General features: G+C 36.6%; 2 long non-coding RNA genes across 2 annotated transcripts; one reads left to right on the forward strand and one right to left on the reverse strand.

The window, feature by feature from the left end:
* Window positions 1–928: 928 nt before the first annotated feature.
* Window positions 929–8,635, reverse strand: LOC149133111 (uncharacterized). The gene is made up of 2 exons (XR_016243866.1): window positions 6,082–8,635; window positions 929–3,675 (listed from the first exon to the last, which is right to left on the reverse strand). It is a non-coding gene; the product is annotated as an uncharacterized LOC149133111 (long non-coding RNA).
* Window positions 8,636–13,422: 4,787 nt separating this feature from the next.
* Window positions 13,423–15,603, forward strand: LOC149133112 (uncharacterized). Its single transcript, XR_016243865.1, has 2 exons — window positions 13,423–13,864; window positions 14,348–15,603. It is a non-coding gene; the product is annotated as an uncharacterized LOC149133112 (long non-coding RNA).
* The last annotated feature ends 1,573 nt before the right edge of the window (window positions 15,604–17,176 follow it).

Here is a 17,176-nt window from a genome sequence, read left to right on the forward strand (position 1 = left end):
AATTTTATGTTGATGGACTATTTAAATTGCTTGATAGATAGGCAAAGGTCATTAATAATGATGGAAATTATTTCATTGAATAAAATTTATTGAAAGGTCAATAATTTATATCTCATTTTACATTTCAAAAAATGCTCAGAACTTTCCAGACAACCTAATAAGAGTTAAAATGATTATATATATATGTATGTGTATATGTGTGTATATATATATACACACACACACACATACATACAGGGAGAGATACATGCAGGTGTGCCTGTGTAGTTAAGAACCCAACCATGGGTTTAGCCCCACTATGTGGCACCTTGGGCAAGTATCTTCTATAGCCCCAAGCCAACTAAAGTGAATGGATTTGATAGTATATATATGTGTGTGTGTGTGTACATACACACACACATACACACATATGCTGGTGTCACATATAAAGCACCCATTCTACTCTGTAAAGTAGTTGGCGTTAGGAAGGGCATCCAGCCATAGAAATGAAAAATAGATAATTGGAGCCTAGTGCAGCTCTCTGGCTTTCCAGCTTCTATCAAACTGTTCAATCCATGCCAGCAAGGAAAACGGATGTTAACTGATGATGATGATGGTATATATATTCAGTCACACACACATATGCACGTACATTAATGCTAATTAACTAAAGTACTACGTTAGTGTGCCTGTCTGTGTCTATATAATTCACTGTCTACAAATATTAATATATATAATGTAATAACTAGGTTTATATAGAAATGGAAACTATAAGATATGTTTGAGATTATTGTTTTGAGCAAATTGATTTAAAAAGACATACCTTTGAATTAAATAAAAATAGGAAGAACATCAATGAATAATAAATAATAATTCCAGTTCAAAAAAAAAACATAAAAGAAAAAGAAAATTGTAACTAAATATGATAAAAAATTGACAAAACAAAATCAATATTTGCAAGATGAAAAATAATTTATTTGAGTAAGTCTTTGATACGTTAATATTGATCTCTTTTGACTAGATACAAAGCTAATTCATTCTGCTTTTTGTCTTCTTTTTTTTTTTTTTTAATGCAGAGATTGTAGTCAGTTAGATATAAGTTCCATAAAATTGTAGTAAGATCAGTTTGGTGATGTGAGTTTTATTTTTAGTTGAATCATTTCTGTTCACTTATATGAGTGGTTTCCAAAACAGGTGGTACTACCCCACTGGGAGCGGTGGAAAGATCCTGGTGGGGGCATTGTAGAAAAGTGGGGCAATAATGGGGTGGCCAAAAGGGGTGTAATGGATGTAAAAAGTGCAGACAACTGGCAGGATGGATACTGAGGTCATTCAAGACAAGAGATCAAGAACCTATATTGACCCTGTGGAGAATCTTTGTTCTCAGCCACCTGAACGACTGCTCCCAGTTATGGTCACCACATAGTACCAAAATAACAGTGGAGCTTCAAGCAGTCCAATGCCACTACACTAAAATGATTGAAGCAATGCAGCAGATAAGCTACAGAGACAGGATGAGAAAACTGCAACTTTATTCAATGGAGCAAAGGCATGAGAGATATGCAATAATCTATAGAAAACTCTAGAATGGCGAATACCTAATTTCAGCATTGAGTGTTATACAAATGCCAGAACTGGCCACCATTGTATTGTACCAAAGGTACCATCCACTCCATCTAAATTCAGGACCAAGTACTGCAATAGTCTAGGGTTCATAGGCCCACACCTCTTCAATGCCCTGCCACAAAAATTAAGAAATCTGCATAAAGTGGAAGTAGATGTCTTCAAAAAGGAACTAGACATCCTCTTCTCCAGAATACTGGATGAACCAGCAGCCTGATATGAGGTGCAGATGAGGGCACCAGAGTCAAACTTCTTTATACACCAAATGGTGTCTGCTTGTCATCAATTATCGTCAACTTACCTCCTCTCTCCTTAAAGTTACGTATTCATCAAACTCACCTTTGTTTCCCTTCATGGGCATTTTAAAAGTTACTTTTGTGTGTATTTACAAAAGTGTATATTCAGCGTCATGTGTATATCTCTGAAGTCAATTTCAGGCATTATTCTCCCCTTTTTGACCTCACATATTTGAAATCTACTGAACCAAATTTCAAATTTTGTAGCTCAAAATGTAGCTTAGGAGGTGACCAATCTAAAAATGTATAAACATCATCAGATTTGGTTAAAAACTGAATTAGGGACAAAGCCTAGAAGTGGTCACAAGTGAGTAAATTTTGACCTTAAGAATATTATTCATACACTGCCATGTGTGAATGATATTTATTAGAATATATATTTATTGCAATATAGTGTATTCTATGGAATATGAGGTAGGTCTTTGCAAGATACCTAAATACTCAACTGAATCAAACATTTTGCAATGTTGGTTTCCAATTATTAGTATTTGGATGAGAGCCCCATTCTTCAGTTCCCTCACACACACACACACATATACATAAATACTTGCCCAAGGTTCCACAGAGTGGGACTGAGCTCAAAACTATGTGGTTGGGAAGTAAGCTCTTTAATCACACAGCCATGAGCATAATAATTCTGTTTCAACCCCTAGTAAGCAATTTGAACTCAGAACGTAGCAGCAGACAAAATACCACTAAGCATTTTACCTGGCATGCTACCAAAAAAGAACTATGTTGTTGGCTTTTAACCCCATGTTAAACCGGATTCAGTACTCCTTTGATAAATTTTTTTTTTTTTTTTTTTTTTTTGGCATTTCCAGGAATCATTATCTAATGTATCCTTCCCTTTCTTTAAGATGTTAGAGCAGTTAAGAGCAAACGGCAGCGAGTTGGACTTCCTGGATGGCATACCTAACAAAAACTACCATGGACATATTTCAGTGGTGTGGCTTGTCTGATGATGAGTCATGTCTGATGCAGTTCTCTTCTAAAAAAAAAGGGCTGCCCATGCTTGTGTCAAAGTGTGTGATTTGAAGGATGTTTGGCTGCTATCTCTTGCAGATTGATCAACCATACAAAGACCCCTACATTGGCTCAAAACCAATATTGTAATGTTACTGAGGCAGTGAGCCAGCAGAATTGCTAGCACACCGGGCAAAATACTTAGTGTCATTTCATCCATCCTTATATTTTGAGCTCAAATTCTGCCGAGATCAACTTTGCCTTTCATCCTTTTAGGGGGTCAATAAAATACGTACCAGTTGAACACTGGGGTCAATGTAATTGAGTTACTACATCCCACTGAAACTGCAGGCATTGTGCCAAAATTTGAAATCAATATTTTAATGTTACCTTAGAACAGGAGTAAGTTACAGGGAAGATGAGTCACATTCATAAACAACGTATTTCTCTCTGGTATTCTAAGACATAGCAGCTACAGTTAGACTAAAGCTACCTTCAGGAGACTAACATCCTGTAGAATATAAGTGAGCTTCCAGCAACTAAATCTGGATGTTGCACAATCTTATTTTCCTTATTCTTTCAAGATTTGTGTCTATGTAAGAAGTCAAATTTAAAATCTGAATATTTATTCAATTTTTTTTTTTTTGCTCTTGTAAGCATAAATAAAAAAAATCACTTTAAAGAAGCACATGTAAAAAAACAACGAAAAATGAAATATGTCCGACATTTTTTTTTTTTACCAGATTTTAAAATAGAAATCCAAAGATCTGTATTTGACAGGTTTCAAACAGGAAGTCTTAGAAAATTCCAGAATCTAAATATAGAAGATTTGTGATCAATATAACAGCATAAAAAATTGGAAAAGAGGTGGTGGGGAGGGAGGAAAAAAAACTGAAGCCAACATTTGAAGGAAAATGTAATGATTGCTACTGGTTTGGATTGATATATGATATCAGTAACATTACTGAATAGCATGTCAGTAAGTCAATAAAGAGAAAGTCTCTATACAGTATCTTGACCGGCTAGAAATAGCGGCCAAATCTCTCTGAGTGTGTGAGGCTGAGGATCTTACTTCCCGACCATGTGGTTTCAGGTTCAGCCCCACTGTGCTGTACCTTGGACAAGTGTCTTCTACTATACCTCTAGGGCAACCACAGCCTTGTGAGTGGATTGGTAGACTGAAACTAAAAGAATCCCGTCATATATATCTATGTTCTCATTATCATCCATCATTTAATGTTCATTTTCCATGCAGGCATGAGTTGGGCAATTTTATGGGATCCAATGAGCCACAAGGCTGTATCAAGCCCCAATGTCAGCTTTGGCATGGTTTCTAGAGCTGGATGCCTTTCCTAAAACCAACCACTTTACAATGTGTATTGGATGCTTTTTTTATCTCATGCTACTGGCACTAGTGTGGTCACCAAAATAGGGAAAAGCAAGAAAAGGGAAAAAGAAAAGCCCCTCAAATAAGTGTGGGAGGAAGGATATTTGAGAGTGGGAGTGGCTTTATGCCACTCCCAGGTGTTAAAAGGATAAGGAGTATGTATGTGTGTTTGACATCATGTGATGGCTGTAAACAAGCATCACTGTCATATAAGTGGTGTTGATTTTCTCTAGTCTTTCATGGAAATCATGAAAAGATGCATGTGGCCATGAGAAGAATTATCACCTTGCTTGGAAACAGTTGAGTGTTGGTGATAGGAAAGGCATCCAGCAAATTAAAACTTGAAATGAATAAATAGTAAGTTATCATTAATGAAAATAGCAATGAGAATGAGTGAAAGATTGTTGCTAATGAAAACGGGAAATTTTGCCTGCAATGAATTAATATTGCTTATTAAACATTAAAATTTACTCCACAGTGAATACAATGAATATTTAGATTTGTGAAAAACTTGTAGTTCAACTATTGAATAAACTTCAGAAATTGAAATTACAGGAAATTTTTTGGAACATGAATTTATAAAATTTCCAGATGGTCAATCTTTGCTTTCTTTTAGTAATTGTTAAATATCTAATTAATAAGCAGCTTTCTCCATTATAATACATACATATATACATACATATGTATATACACACATACACTTTTACACATGTATATATGTATGTGTGTGTAAATATATAAATGATATATATAAAAATAAATATATAAATGGTGATAATGTTACTGCTGGAACTTTGGTGTATTTTTTTGCAGACAAACTTAATTCTGAAAGTTCCTGTTGTCTAGTCCACCTATTTAGAAGAGCTCTACAGTGCCGCTTGATTTTATAGAAATGACAACCAAATCTCCCTCAAACTATACTTTGCTTCCTTGAGTAAAAAAGTACACATTGTATCATGAGGTTTCAGATATACTTTATCTGAAAATGAGACAGGATGGTCACAACCAGAATGCTTTTGATTATAGATCAGCTCAATCAGGACAAAACCTGGAGCCAGGTGAAATGTTTTCAGGAAAAGCATGTTCTAATCTGAATGTCTGCAACAAAATCATCTCTTCTAAAAGAATCTAAGGATTAAATGATGTGACATTACACCGAGTCATATGTAGAGCCTACCATCTAATTGCTCAATATAATAAGTACTATTAAACCACTGAGTGATGATCTTGGAGTGGAACATGACGTTTAGCCATCAGGCAGACTAAGATGATTGGAGTAATGTACCTTGCACAAGGACAGGATACAGCTACAATAATTTAATGTTTAAGTACCCTATACTAATGCTATTTTAATGTTATTTTAATGCTATTGTTTCTATTTTCTGAATTGCAATGACAGAAATTTTATTTTATTGATAGAAAGGCAAACCATTTCTTTATTGCAGAGATATCAAAAAAGTGAAAAAGTAAGAGACACTTTATATACACCCCAACATACATATAACTGGCACTCATTTGGTTACAATGACAAGTGTTCCAAATGATCAAATCAATGGAAAAGCCTGCATGTGAAATTAACGTACAAGTGGCTGAGCACTCTACTGACATGCATGCCCTTAACGTAGTCCTCAGAAAGTTTCAGCATTGCACAGAAATACAGGTACTACTCATTTTTTCCAGCTGAGTGGACTGGAACAACATGAAATAAAGCATCTTGCTCAAGGACACGCAACACACTGCTGGGAACATGCACATATATACTTACATTAGCAGAATACACTCATACATATATGCACATGCACACGTACAATGCTGTCTATGTCAGCTGCTTACCCTTCTTTTTAGTTCCTTTTTCTTTTCTTCCCTGTACTTGGGTGAGAAGAGTAAGTGTTCACTTTGAATTAATTCTGGTGAGTAGAATAAAGTATTCACTTTGATTTATTTTACATGAATAAATGTAGTAAGTATTCACTTTGATTTTCTTCCTAGTGAGTTGAGTAATTACTCATTGCTTTTGTGTAAGGTAAACACACACTTTGAGAATACTCTACTAAGTACACTTAAGGAGTTCAATGATCTTCCTGTTTGTTTATTATATTTCGTGTGACAGAATGTTGCTTCTGTTGATTTTGTTTGTTTGCATTGCTGTATTTATTTATTTTATTTTCCTCTGACATCTGTTACAGAAAGAAATTTATTATTCTCACTGATAAATATTTAAAAACTGTTTGATTGTTTAGGAATTAAATTCTCTTGTAGTGGTTATATATCATTTGCTTGGCATTAAAAACCATAATCGATAAGTTGATTATCTCTATATTGGGACAAGGAACCACTTTAAAACAGCTGGGGCTTCCTGAGACCCGGGTGTCAAAATTTCCTTTCTAATTCATCATCATGGCCTGTTCATCAATAATCAATGATAACTGACCATATAAAACACCATCGATAACATCAGAAGTGAACTGCTTTGTCCTCCGTTGTTGTGGCCCAGCTGTAAGTATCAAAGTAAAGTTTGTTCATGTTATGTTTAGATATTTCTATCTCACTTGGGAGGCTACCCTGATTTGTTTCTTGTACTGCAAGGCAACTAGGAGTAGAGTATTTGTTTCAACAACTGAAGTTTCTCCCCCAGTCTGTAGACATGCTCAAGCCAGTGGAAGCTTTGTGGCATCAATATCTCTTCCATTCTAGATAGCTTGTAAGGTGGTGGCTTGTATGCCTCAATGACCCTGAAAGTTATGCCAGTGGAAGCACAAGCTCCTAGTAGGGTTTCTTATGCTGAACAGGTCAAAGGACAGAGGTCAGACTAATATAGATCACCTCTTCTCAGAGGTAAAAATGGGTTTGTGGAGGGCCAACAGCCATACCTAGAAAAAGTCACAGAAGTATCGATGACAATTCAAATCTGGAAGAGGAAGGCCATTACTCAGGGAAATATATAATACAGTGCAGATAAAATCCAAAAGAAACCAATATCCTGCATTACATGTCAAGCCTTGACCTGTAACTTACCAGGAGGCAGTAAAAAGGATGCCCTAAAAACAGCTGGAGGCAGGATAATGAAGTAGAGCTGAAAAAGCAGGGATCCATCTGGGGAAAAGCAGAAAAGGTTGCCCAGAATCAACAGCAAAGGAGAAAAGCTGTCAATGATCTATTCTCAATAAGGAGTGAAGGGCTTAATAAGGTTCCTGAGCCTCATTTTACATTTTATCCCAGGGTTCCAATATGATATCTTAATTACTTTTGACATGAGCAGCGTAATATTTTTACACTATACCATATGTGAGACAAAGAGGTAGTGTTAGATACCCATGTCCCACCAGAGTGTCGTATAGTACCCTAGTTCATATCACATTCTAGATATGATATGACACAATCTATGGGTCATGTGGAAATTTTAGAGATATAACTCATACATACATGCTAACTCTTGTTTCTTTCTTTTCAGGTTATTAATTGTCTATAATTTGCAAATTAGCATAATCTAAATTTGTTGTTGGCACTCCGTCGCTTACGACATCGAGGGTTCCAGTTGATCCGATCAACGGAACAGCCTGCTCGTGAAATTAACGTGCAAGTGGCTGAGCACTCCACAGACGCGTGTACCCTTAATGTAGTTCTCGGGGATATTCAGCGTGATACAGTGTGACAAGGCTGACCCTTTGAATTACAGGCACAACAGAAACAGGAAGAAAGAGTGAGAGAAAGTTGTGGTGAAAGAGTACAGCAGGGTTCGCCACCATCCCCTGCCGGAGCCTCGTGGAACTTTAGGTGTTTTCGCTCAATAAACACTCACAACGCTCGGTCTGGGAATGAAACCTGCGAGTCCGCTGCCCTAACCACTGGGCCATTGCGCCTCCACAATCTAAATTAGTAAACCTAAATATAAATTAGCAATACCAGGCATTCTAAAAATAACAAAACCTCATAATGAGCACTGACCCAGGCAAAGCACCAGTGAATCTCTTTTATAATGCTAAGAAAAGAAAAACCGTTCTGAGCAGTTCCAGCAGTGAAGATGGAGATGATAATTCCTAATGTGATTTGTCTTTAAATGATGATGACCTTTATCACCCTCCTGATACTACTAGCACCTGACCTGAATCAGATTCTGAAAGTGACACTGAAAAAGCAAATAATAATCAAGCTGATACTTCAGGGAATGGGTGTCACCCAGTGGATGGATGGGTCCCAGCAGCACACTTTTCCATTTGTCAATCCAGGTTTGGGGTCCAGCAACTGTTGTCACTCCTTATGATGCATATAAACTTTTAGTAACTGATGAAATACTGTAACTGATATTTGAAGAAACAAATCGCAATTATTACCAAAATAAAAATGCTGGAAATGCTAAGTTAAAAGGAAAGACACGAACTGTGATGAAATAAAGAAGTTTTGGGGCATCATTATGTACATGGGAGTTATAAGATATTCAAAGATATCAAATTATTGGCAAAAAGATTCATTCTTCAAAAACTCTTATATGCTTCAAATAATGTCATGAAATAGGTTTCAGGCATTGTTGCAATTTGTGCTCTTTGCAGATAACCAAACTGCTGGAATGGACTGCTGACTGAAAATTAAGAACCTTCTAGAAATTCTTGAAAAAAATTTCATTTCTGCTAATACTCTAGGTGAATACATTGCTGTTGATGAAACAATGGTACCATGGTATGGGTGGTTGGATTTTCGTCAATACAATCCTGGGAAAGTATATAAATATGGCATGAAACTTTATAAAGTATGTGATCTCTACAATTACACGTACACCAGTTGTATTTATGCTGGAAAAGAAGGAAATATATAACAATTATGACCATCTACTTCATACTCTCTCCTATACTGACACTGACTGACAGTATTTATAATGACTAATACATACCACTTGTCACATGGGAAGGGTGTACCATTATTGCTATTATCCCCATAACAAACACCAAGAGCTGCATGCACTAGTACCCACCATAACTGGAAAAGATGTAGCAAGAGGGACAAACTGAACAGAATAGTTTGTAAAAGACGTGTAGGCTATTACAGCTAAATGAGGAACACAATGAGTGTAAAGGAAGCAGATAAAAAAACAAAAAAAAAAAGGAAATACACATTGTGCTGAATGCACAGATAATCCTTCCCTTTGCCTTGAGTGTTTCAGCAAGTGACACTAGGAATATTGGTCAATTAAATTTTTTAGGTATTTTCTATTGGAAGATCTTGAAATCTTTTCAAAAAGAACTATTTTGGTTTCTATGGCAAGTAAAATATTTTTCATTCTCTTCTGTTTCTATTGGAAAATCTACCAATGTTTTCAAAAAGAACTAGTTATTTTTGTTTCAATGGCAAATAAAATTTTCTCAATACTCAATCATTACATGGTGAAATCGGAAGCAAAATGAAAAAAATTACTTGAAAAAAATCTAGTGTACCAAAAGCACAAATCAAAGCAATCAGAGCATACCATCTCTCAGAAAACCCAGAGGAAAGAAATTAAAACAGGACCTGCTGACAGGTTGGGCAAGACTTGCTAACATACCACCAGACCCACCAGCAGGATGTGTGGGAGCCAATGTGTTTAGTAAGTAAAGAACCAGTAACAAGCAGTCTTGATGAGGTTACAAGTTGTTCTGATGCAAAAGGCCAGACCATGTACAGGTGGCACACTCTTTAATTAGCATAAAGAAAAACAACAAAGGAGAAGTTTTAAAATATAAGAAAACAAATGAGAGTATATTTCAGTGAAAAATCATTGGTGCATGTGAAGAATAAATTTTAAAGTGTTTTTTTTTTAGTTGAACATGAACAGGAGGGAAAAAGAAATGAAAAAAACTAACAAATAGACATCAAAAGAAAAAGAACAAGGTGTGACATGTCATAACAGAAACTGAAAACTATATACATAAATACACTGATATAAATCAATAAATAGATAATTTTTTTTTTTTATTATTCTTCTTTTATTTTCCTGGTTTCAGTCATTAGACAGTGGTTATGCTGGGACACCACTTTCAAGTGATGTTTGTGGAATATATTGATAATAGTTGTTTGTTTTGGTTTTTATTTTATTGCCACATGCTGTGACACCTTCACAGCAGCAACTTAGCTGCTTGTCAGGTTGAGAAGGGCAAACTGTCAAAGTATTGGTCACTCTCTGACAGGTTTGTGATTGAGCCTGTGGCAGTAGAGACCTCTGGCATTCTCAGCCCCTGAACCACATCTCTGCTCACCATTATCCTGGCTGAGATGGTTATCTACAAGTGCAAACCCCATATGTTAGAGTGGCCATCCCAGTGCATATCCTTAGCCATCCTCCAGGACAACACCTTTTCCATTTTGTCTGCTGGGACCAAGAGGCAAACTAATAAGCCTTTTTAGATACTATTTGTTACTTATTGGTTGTTTATATAGGTGGTGCCTCAGTATAGCTGCTGTCCAATGACTCAATCGAGTAAAAAAATTTTAAAATAACTCTAAATTTTGAGAGGAATCCTGCTCTCTGGATCCCAAAAGGTAGTCTTGTTTCACTTTGCAGAATTTTTCTCTGAGGCTCTGCTTCTGCACATCTTGCATCTCACCAATGCCCAAGAAGAGCAGTGAAAAGAATAAGAAGAAGACAAGAAGGAATAGGATATGAGGGAGAGAAAGCAAGAGTAAAAGGATGAAAGCATTTGTAACTTTCAATAGGTTCTTAGACCACCATGGAACATGAAAAGCTGGGATAAGAGCCACCTCTCTCTCTCTCTCTCTCCCTCTCTCTCTCTCTCTCTCTCTCTCTCTCTCTCTCTCTCTCTCTCTCTCTCATTCTCTCTCTCCAAACTAGAAGCAATGATTGAAAATTGCAGCTGTGACTAACTGAATAAGCCACTAACTGCTAGAAATTGCAGCTTAGTTCTCTTCAAACTATATCTTATTATCGCAAGTAAGAAAAAGACACATTATGTAACTTATGTGCAAATACTGAAAAATATGAGATGACTACAGTTGAAATGTCTTTGTTCAATAGTATGCTCAATGACAATTGACCTGGGGCTTAACAATAAATGTATACATGAAAAATGAGATTACAAACTCAGTTGATAAAGAACTAATAACTTTTTATGGTATTTGCAAGAGAAAGGAATGGAAATAAAGGAGGATGAAAGTAATGGTGTGAAATAGAAGCTGAGAAGGAAGAAAAGATAAGATAGATGAGAAAGTATAAAGAAAGCAAAAGGAAGAGAGAGGGGGAGAAAGAAAGAAAGAAAGAGTGAGAGAGAAAGAGAGGAGAGGGTGAGAGGAAAAAAATAGGTGAATTATTGAACTTGGGAAAACAGTGAAAATAGAGAAAAGAAAGAGAGACAGACAGACAGACAAAAGTGTGGCGTTAATGATATGTAGAGGGTGAAATGAAAAATATGTGGTAAAGAAAAAAAAGAAGTCGGAGCAATAGAAAAAGAGAGAGAGTGAAAGTAGGAGGATTGAGTGGGGAAAAAAAGGTTGTTAGATAGGATAGATAGATATCTAAGATAAATAGAGAGACAGAATGATAATATAAAATAGAATGATATAATATTACTTATGAGAGATATTCATTTTTATCAGAGCCCTTAATCAAAAGGATATATAATTGGTCTTAGCCAGACAATGAGAGAAATAAAGAGAGAGGGGGAGAGAGAGAGAGAGAGAGAAATTTGAGTAAGACATACACACACCCACAAAACAATTATCTATATATTGAATATTTGCTCTGCGAATCTTTATGGATCTACAGTGCGCTCTTTCCAGTTTTGTGCATGTATATATGTGTATGTATGTGTATATGTATGTATGAGTGTATGTATGTATGTATACATATATACACATGTACACACACACATGTCTGTATATATATACGTATGTATGTATATGTATACATGTACACACGCACACACACACACACCCACAGAGAAAAAGTGAGAGGAATGGAATGAGAAAAAGTGAAGAGTGAAAGAATTAGAGACACTGATAGAGAGAGAGAGAGAGTCAAACAATTGAAAAGGTTACTGTAGAATTGATCCGTGTTCTGGAAAAATTTTATCAATAAATCCATCAAATGTTCAGTCTTATTTCATTCCCTGTATTGAACATTACAGGACAAATGTTTTGTTAAATAAACAAACAAATAAGTAAATAGATGAAAAATAAATAATTGTTAGAAGTATCTTGAATATGTGCCAAACATTATTTATATAATAGCCTTTTTTTCATATAGCGATTTTCTGCTTTGCTAATCAACAACAATTGATATAACTGTAAGCTAATCTTTTAATTCTTTTTTTTATCAGGGATCTCTAATCCTTCCCTTTCCCTCCTCCATCTCTCTTATTTTTTTAAGGTGAAAGCTTTTGGAGACTGCTGCACACATTCCTTTTTCATTAATATGTATGTGCACGTGCACACACACACAAATACTGGGTTGAAAACACTTTTGGAAAGAAAAGGTTGAATACTGCCCGTGAAACTCAAACCCACATCACCTGTGAACATAAGTGTCTTACCACTGGACCAAAACAATACCTCAGATCTATCTAGTCTAGAAACTCTTTTCTTTTATCAGTGAGACTTGTATGTTTATACTCCCAGCAGTGTAAACCATACCAAAGTACACTTTGGAGCATCAAGCAATTCTCGGATCTGCCGGATCTTGACACACCATCCAACACATGCATGCATAGAAATGCCATGAGATGAACATGATCAATGTTTTCCTTGGTGATGACAGTTGCAGGATGTCCAGACTTTGGGTCATCTTCAAGACTATTCTTTCTCCTCCTAAATTCAGCTGCTCACTATTGCACTATTGGTAAAGCTGGAATGTCATCCCCTAATATAACAACAATTTCTGCAGCTACTTGATAATACCACAATGCCAAATTATGTCCAAGTCATTACTAGTTACTTTTGAAGTCTTCTTTGAACAGGCAAATGTCAATTTACATAGAAAGGAACAATGCAGTTATTAATAAGGAGAGTTGAAGTTAATACATACAAGATTTCACAGCTCTAGCATCATTCCTCCATAGTCAGCCTACACACTTTTCAGGCCACCCTTGTACGTATATATGTGACCTCTTCAGCGAATCTTCCATCCCAACTGTCTCCTCAGAACAGGAGGAGACACATGGGATGGAAGATTCGCTGAAGAGGTCACAGGTGTGTAACAAAAGATTTCCAGACAATGGACATGAAATAAAATAAGAACTATTATAAACAAGGGAAGAATGAACATATTGTGTGTGTGTTTATGTAGCAAGAAAAATAAATGACCATCCTGAAATATAACAATATTTGTCTCAACACACAATTTCACATCAGGTATCTTGCAAACAAACTTATAAACGTATCTATATATCTATCTATCTATCTAGATCGATAGATAGATATCTAGATCGATAGATAGATAGATATACATATACACATACATACATACATATAGGGAAATTCGCTAGCTTGGCCAAGTTTGTATGTACGCCAGAGGGAGAAAAGGAACCTGACATTTTGGGGCTATCCCTTTGGCTGAGAGATATTGCGAAAGCGAATATATTGACACACATTCACGATCACTCATACGCGTGCGTATGTTGCATCAAGAATTTCTGATGTAATTATTTCGTATTTTCTTACTTTTCCGTTTAAGTTGTGTATTTTTCTTTTATTTCTATCTTTATTCTTTTCATTCCTCGCGTCATTTATTTGCTTTCTTCATATCTCATTACCATTTCCTTTCTTCATTTCTGTCCGATGTCTTTCTCCCTTTCTTCATTTCTGTTGAATCCTTGCATTCTTTCGGGTTTTCTTTTTGCTATTATTTTCAGTCTTTCACCATAAATTATATACCTTCATTTATCTTCCAATCTTTCTTGTATTTTTTCGTTCTATTTTCATTCATTTCTTTTCCTTACCTTTTTACCCCACCTTCATTTAACTCTATCTTTCATTTCTTCTTTCAATCCTCCCCCACTTTTCTCCTATTGTTTTCTTTCTTTCCATTTTTATTCTCTTTCCTTATACGTCTTTCTCCTTTTAACTTCCACGTTCTCCCTCCTACTATTATTACTCCTTTCTATCTTTCTTTTTCTTTCAGAGTCAATCGATCACCAGATTGCCGACACATCGTGCTATTGTCAGACAAGCAAACCCCTGCACCTTCGTATGCGAACAGTATATGCAGTATCAAGTGTCTTTAGGGTGAGCAGAAAGTAGTAGTAGTAGTAGAGGTGGCGGCGGTGGTGTGTGATGGTGAAGATAATAGTATTGATAGTAATCGTAGTATTTGTGACCGCAGTAGCAGGGATGTGCAATTCGTGGTGACGCTAATAGCTACAGCGGTAGTAATTTTAATAGTAGTAATAGTGAAGTGCTAGTAGTAGTAATAGAAAGTGTGGGGATGATGGCGGGTGGTGGTGGTAGGGGTTATGGAGGAAGGTAGCCATATTTGTAGTACTGGTGGTCATTGTGACCACAGTGATGCTAATGATTACATTGACAGTCGTCGGGATGGAAGTACTAGCAGTAGTAGTAGTAGTAGTGACGGTGATGACTGTGAATGGTGAAGGTTATGTCTGTAGTAGTGGTGGTTGTCGTGACAACGAATGGACTGCAGCGGTTGTAAAAGTTAGTGGAAATCGCAACCCTACAGTGGTCAGAAAGGTTCTGGAACTAGTAGCCTCGCTAGGAATGACAATAACAACAGTGGAGGAGATGGTGGTGGTGGTGGTAGTAGTAGTAGTAGTTTTTGTAATTATAGTTTAGTTTTTAAACTAATTTTCGGCAATCGTTGATGAATTTGAAAGAAATAACTTGAGAAAGGTAACAGATAACGGGTCTGATTTGATAAACAAAAATGTAATTACTCTCACTCATTGCAGCAGTATATTTGGTCTGTGGTAGAAGTTATAATAAGAATGTATATTCTGAGATCAGGAGGATAACCGTTTCGATGGGGCGGGTGCCTGGCAACCAGACAAGCGGTCGATAATTCCTATTTTGTCCATGAGCACTAGCTGCATCGCTGTTGGTGTTGTTGCTGCTGCTATCTACCCTGGTCGTGTACATCTATAATCAAATGGGGCGAAGCTAGAGAATACACACACCCGGTGTTTAAAGTTAGGGTTAAGGTTACGCCGAAAACGGGTGGTGTGCGTATTCTTTACCTCCGCCTCAAAGGATCATAGAGACATTTTTAAAGACAACCAGAAGAGGTGGAACTTAGTACTTGCAAACTAAACCACTCGAAAGTTTTGAAGAGCTGATGCTGCATACTGCGATGTGTTATCCTTACTCTGTTATGATCCCTATCTATGGCGAATAAATTGGAAACAACAAGAAAGCCTAGATGGAGTTTTGAATTTTTCTTTTTAATTATAATCTTTTAGTCTAGCGGTTCTCAACCATTTTATTGCCTTTGGATCCCATCGATTCCTATTTTATCTGCTGGACCCACACCTCCATTGTCAGTTGATGTTTTAAATATTCTTTTCTACTCTAAGCACAAGACCTGGAATCTTTGGGGAGGTAGCCAGTCGATTAGATCGACTCCAATATGCAACTGGTAATTAATTTATCGACCCCGAAAGGATGAAAAGCAAAGTCGACCTCGGCGGAATTTGAACTCAGAACGTAAAGACAGACGAAATACCGCTAAGCATTTCGCCCGGCGAAATGCTTAGCGGTATGTACATATCTATATATACATAGACATTTATACAGATACACACACACACACACATGCATACGTCAGTGATTAATACATTATTTATGTGTTGGGACGCCCTTCCTAATGCCAACCACTTTACAGCATGTATTTGGTGTTTTTTCGTGTCAAGTTAGTCACCTGTGTAGTTAATCAAGTTATCGAGTTATTCAGGAAGGCGTAATATCCAGTGACAGGTGTAGCATAATTATTGTTAGCTGCTACAAGGATAAGATAGAAGCAATTATAGAGGCATCAAAGATGATATGAAGAGAGTTATAGTCCAATTTATTAGGAGCAGAATTGGGTTACACAAAATGCAGCTTGGCTTCATCCCAGAGAGAGAAGTACTACTGGTACTATTTTCATAGTCAGGCAACTGCAAGAGAAATACTTAGCTAAGAATAAGCCATCATACTTGGCATTTGTTGATCTAGAAAAAGCCATCAATAAAGTACCCCACAGTGTGTGATATGGTGGGCTCTGAGGAGGGCTATGGGTAGACAAGTACCTTGTGGAAGCTATACAGGTCATGTACAGAGATGCTTTCAGTAAGGGGAGAGTTAATGTGGGTACAGCAAAGAATTTGGTGTACTGGTAGACTTCCTTCAAGACTCAGTCCTCAGTCCCCTCCATTTCATCATTATCCTGTGGAAGAATTCAAGATCAGCAGCTCCTGAGAACTACTACATGCTGATGATCTTGCCCTCGTACCAGATTCTATATCAGAGCTAGAAAAGAAATTCCAGGAGTGTAAGCAAAACCTTGAATCTAAGGATCTTAAGTGTAACTTAGCAAAGATTAAGGTCTTATAAACAAGAAAACAGATCCTATCCACTTAAAGTAAGTGACCCTGATCAATTTGTAGGAAAGGTGTAGGCAGGAATTCCATATGGTGCACCCAGTGTAAGCTATGGACACACAAGAGGAACAGTGGAATAATGGGAAGGTTATCAGACAAAGCAGTGTTCATATGTGGAAGATGCACAGGAGCCATAAAAACTACTGATACTCAGGAAATTTGAATTTCTCAAATGCCCTGGAGGCTCATTAGAGGTAGTAGAAAATTTCTGCTACCTGAAGGACCAAATTAGTAGTGGGGGAGGATGCATGGAAAGTGTAATAGCTAGAATGAGAATAGGATGGAGAAAATTCAGAGAGCTTTTACCTCTGTTGGCAACCAAAGTTTTCTCTCTTCAGGTGAAAGGAACATTGTATGAT

Source organism: Octopus bimaculoides, chromosome 12, assembly GCF_046866305.1.
Source record: "Octopus bimaculoides isolate indiv1 chromosome 12, ASM4686630v1, whole genome shotgun sequence".
In the NCBI taxonomy this organism is placed as follows: domain Eukaryota; kingdom Metazoa; phylum Mollusca; class Cephalopoda; order Octopoda; family Octopodidae; genus Octopus; species Octopus bimaculoides.